This window comes from Cyanistes caeruleus, unplaced genomic scaffold, assembly GCF_971803275.1.
Source record: "Cyanistes caeruleus unplaced genomic scaffold, bCyaCae1.hap1.1 HAP1_SCAFFOLD_172, whole genome shotgun sequence".
Classification (NCBI taxonomy): domain Eukaryota; kingdom Metazoa; phylum Chordata; class Aves; order Passeriformes; family Paridae; genus Cyanistes; species Cyanistes caeruleus.
Window position 1 is genome coordinate 101,506 of NW_028255960.1, and position 4,692 is coordinate 106,197.

General features: G+C 45.2%; 1 pseudogene; it reads right to left on the reverse strand.

The window, feature by feature from the left end:
- Nucleotides 1-746: 746 nt before the first annotated feature.
- Nucleotides 747-2,767, reverse strand: LOC147645782 (uncharacterized; annotated as a pseudogene).
- Between the last annotated feature and the right edge of the window lie 1,925 nt (nt 2,768-4,692).

Here is a 4,692-nt window from a genome sequence, read left to right on the forward strand (position 1 = left end):
ATAGTGGCGAACCACTTCACTGCCTTGGACTCCAGCTCATACTGGAGCTCCAGCATGTCCGGCACGGCAGCGCTCAGCGGTGGAGTCACTTCATTCAGTGCACGATAGTCCACAGTCAATCTCCATTCTCTGTCAGACTTGTGCACAGGCCAGATGGGGCTGTTGAAGGGGGAGTGGGTTTTGCTGACCACCCCTTGGCTCTCTAGCTCTCGGATCATCTTGTGGATGGGGATCACAGCATCTCGATTTGTCCTATACTGCCAGCGGTGCACTGTTGAGGTGGCAATTGGTACTTGCTGTTCTTCCACCTTCAGGAGTCCTACTGCAGATGGATTCTCAGACAGTCCAGGCAAGGTGTTCAGTTGCTGGACACCCTCTGTCTCCACAGCTGCTATCCCAAATGCCCAGCTGAGTCCTTTTGTGTCTTTGAAATACCCATTTCGGAGGTAGTCTATGCCCAAAATGCATGGGGCCTCTGAGTCTGTCACAATAGGGTGTTTCTTCCACTCACTCCCAGTCAGGCTCACATCTGCTTCCACCAAGGTAAAATCCTGCAATTCCCCTGTCATGCCAGCAATAGAAACAGGTTCTGCCCCCACATGTCTTGATGGGATTAATGTGCACTGCGCACCAGTATCAACTAAAGCCTCATGTTTTTGTGGTTCTGATGTGCCAGGCTAAGGAATCCACACAGTCCGAAAAACACAATTTTCCCATGCCTCTACCTGGCTAGAGGTAGGGCCCCTCTAAGCGTGGTTATCCTTCTTTCCTTGGGTATATGTCTTGGATGTTCCTTCAAGGGGATCAGACATGTCATCATCATCATACCTGGCAGTTCGGCTATGGGCAACTCGAGCTGCTTCCCTTTTGGTGGAACTTCCTTTGTGACTCTTCTCCTCCTTCAATTCACGCACACGTTGTGCCAGAGCTGCAGTAGATTTCCCATCCCATCTCCTCATGTTTTCTCCGCAATCACGCAGGAAGAACCACAGCTCAGCTCGTGGGATATACCTTCTCTCCCGATCTGGGGAACCCCTGTGTTGAGTGACAGCACCTCTGATCTGTACTGCTGAGATTTGGAGAAGGTCCTCTTTAATCTCATCTCTAAATTTCTTGTGGTTCTCCTCTATCTTATCTTCTAATTTCTGCAGACATGTTTCCACAGCTGCGATTCTTGCATGTGTGGGGCCATGCACGGCATCTGCGTATGCTCGAAGCTTCTTCGCCATATCCAGCACGGTCTCCTCCCTTTCATCCCGTTTCATCATTGCTAAAGCAGATGCATATTCTTGTGGCCCAAGTCGTACCAATTTTTGCCACATCACAGATGTACATGGCACCAAGTCTGGATTCTTAGTTGGTATGTCATCTGAAAAGACAATCTCTGCCACTGCCATTTCTCTCAGGCGTTGGATCCCTTGTTCGATGGTTTTCCACTGTGTTTGCTGCATGTAAAGATTATCTACACACAGGTATCTTTGGGCTACACTTTCCAGGACTCGTGCCCAGAGACTGCGAGGGTTAGCCCCCCTCATCATCCCCTGGTCGATAACTGGATCATGTGACAGGGATCCCAGATGCCTCGCTTCAGTGCCATCCAGAACTGTAGCTTCACCTGCGGCGTCCCACAGACGGACTAACCAACTAATTATAGATTCATCAGGTCTTCAAGTGTAGTCCTTCCTTAGGCCATGAAGGTCTTTCAGGGAAAAGGACTCAATATTAGCCTCTGATCTTGTGCCAGTTGCTTTGTCTCTTGATTTTATGTCAGGAGGCGTTGAGGGTCCTTCTCCTGCATCATCATCATCCACTGGTCGATCTGTTTTGTCTGTGCACTTTCCACTTCTCGTGCTAGTAGCAACAGCCATGGGTTGAGGCTTGCTGTCTGGTTTAGCTACCAGCTTTGTAACTGGGAGGTTGGCTGCAGCCTGAGTAATTGGGGTAACTGTTGATTTATCTCCCTGTCCCCTTTCTCCTGTTTGCTGCCCTACAGTATCCAGCAATGTACGATAAGCATGTGCTAGGTCCCAGCTTACTGCAATGATCTTTTATTCCTTGGAATCATCATTCTCTTTCAGGTATTTCCCCAGCTCAGCTGGATTCTGAATTTGTTTGTGTGCAAAGTCCTTAACTATAGGGTCACAAAATTCCTTCAGGATTTGGCCCATATCCTCCCATTCTCCACACCACTCAGGATTTTCCACGCCTGGTTCAGGGGTCTCATCAGTCTCTCTAGAAATCTCAGCCCTCATTCTAGAGAGGCCGAAGACTGTTTAGAGGAAACTTGCCAGATTAAATGCCAGAAAGATGGTCTCTTTAACATTCAGGGGAAACTGAACACTCTCCAATAGTGATGTAACAGATTCAGAGGAGAAGAAGGAAAGGAAAGGTTGAAAAACCTCATCCCCTGCTCCTCCTCTAACAAACCGGGTGCATAACCATACCCATGAATCCTTTATATTTGGAACAGACTCCAGCACCTGAATAAACTTCTTAGAAATCATAATCACTAGGCCCAGCCCAACAGCTATTCTAATCCGTGCCCCTCTACTGTAAAAGCTATGTGGACAATACCAGGGCTAGTTGCGGATAAGAAAATAAACCAAGGGACCATAAAGGTATTAAAACCTCAAAAAAGCCTAGCAACCAGAAACACATGAAGGCCTGCACCCCAAAAGACATTATTAATTCAAACAGCATGGCTGGATGGCTAGGGACTGCTTTATCTTATCCCAATACAAAGTAATTGCCACTTCAGTACAATCAGTACAGGGTTTTTCTACTCTCTCGTGCCCCGCGATGGGCGCCAATGAATGTATTTGCCCTGGTTTAGGGCAAATTTGAGAGAAAACTTCCAATGGGCCCCCCCTCCGGGAAGCAAACCCACGTGGCCCCTTTCTCCCACCCCCAACTGGTTCAGGAAGAGATTTCTCTGAGAGAAGTGGAAAAAACCTGTTTATTTGACAGGCACAGCACTACCCAGCACAAGAACAGTATCAGATTACAAAACCTCTCGCTACTCTGAAAAGATGACACAATTCAGAGGGTCTCTTTCCTGTGGGTGTTCGCTCTGTTATCAGTCCCTCTGGCACTGGAAAATGCCGCTGCCCAGGCTGGGCTCCCGGTAGTCCACGGGTGCAAGCTCCCGGTGCTCACCCGAGTCCCCAGTCCAGAGCAGGTTCGATTCGTTTCAGAAAAAGGGAAAGAAAACAGTCCAGGAAGACCTCTCTGCTCTGGCTAGTTGGAAAGCCAAGGCGATCTGTCTCTTGTTGTCTGTCTGTGCTGTAGTCAAAACTCCCGATGCGGGGGGAGCAAGTACAGTCTCTGATAACAGACTCGGTGCTTCTTCTACACTCACTTTTACTCTTAGATGAAATTTTAAGGATACAAAACCTGTGTCTGGGCTAGGTGGATGACTGGGGATACAATTTAACATCATAATCAACCCAGGACATTTATTTCCCAAGCTCTTACATACAATACATATGCCTAATCCCAGCACCTCCTGTCCCCATTCAGTATTAAAATGAATCTATTAGTCCTGCACATGTGTGCAATTCTTCTCTTGATTTGGGTCGGTGGTCTCAAATTGGGTCAGTAGTCTTCAAAGGATGAAGTCAGGAAAATCTTCGTCAGGTCTCTGTGACCCTTTGGCACGATCCAAGGCCCCCTGTTTGGTGATTGATTGGTACAGAGTCCAGGTGCTGGTCATTGTTCTCACTGGTTTCAATCTGTTCTTAAAACAGTTCACTTACTCCACTTTCGTTTAGAAACCAGCTCATAATAGCAAACAATGTAACAATTAGCTCTGGCTTAAGCATCTAATAATCATTAACCTACCATTTGCTTATCTGATTTACATCTTGATCAGTCTAAGTTGCTTGTAACTCTTAGCTAAAATCTTAACTCTCCAAAAATCATGATTCATTTCCCCACTCCTTTTTCAAGTTAGTAAATTCTTTTACTAATATACAGATTCTTCTTCATCTAGCAAAGCTGTGTGGTAGGCATACTTTAAGACCATACCATATGCTCTTGATATTGAAGTTAAAGCTTTGCTACTCGCTTCAGCATTCTCCAATTTCATACAAGTATTATAACAGACAGAATCAAACTTACACTAACCAAAATAAGCAAAACAATAATTGAGTGAACCAAGGTATTTAGCAGATTGATTGCAGTTAGTGACCACCCAAAAAGCACATCCTACCAATACTGGGGTGGGCCTTCATCTAACTTTTAAAATACTCTCTATATAATCTCTTTGTCATGATGCATCGTAATCAAAGTTTTCTTCTCTTCATTTTTAATTTCTTTAAGAATTTATTTCAATTCATTGTGTTTCAATAATTGTGCAGCTAAAGTTAAGTTCATCCCTATAGGCATAGGTGATTTCTTGCACGGTAGTCAAGTTTGCCTTTATATGTTGAAGCAATACGGCGGGTGCCTGATAGGAAAAATCACATCCTTCAGTTTTGACAAAGTTACAAATGCACAAGTTAAACTGACTTTCATTCACAATGATCTCATCTACCACTATAGTGGGGCGTGCTGTACTAACACAGACACAACCTTGTCCTGTATATACAAGCAGAGTTGTTTGATTAATGGGATGCATTTCAAAGGGACAAATCCTTTGCTCCCTATCCAAACAAGTATCTTTTATTATTACTTACATTGCCCTCACATATA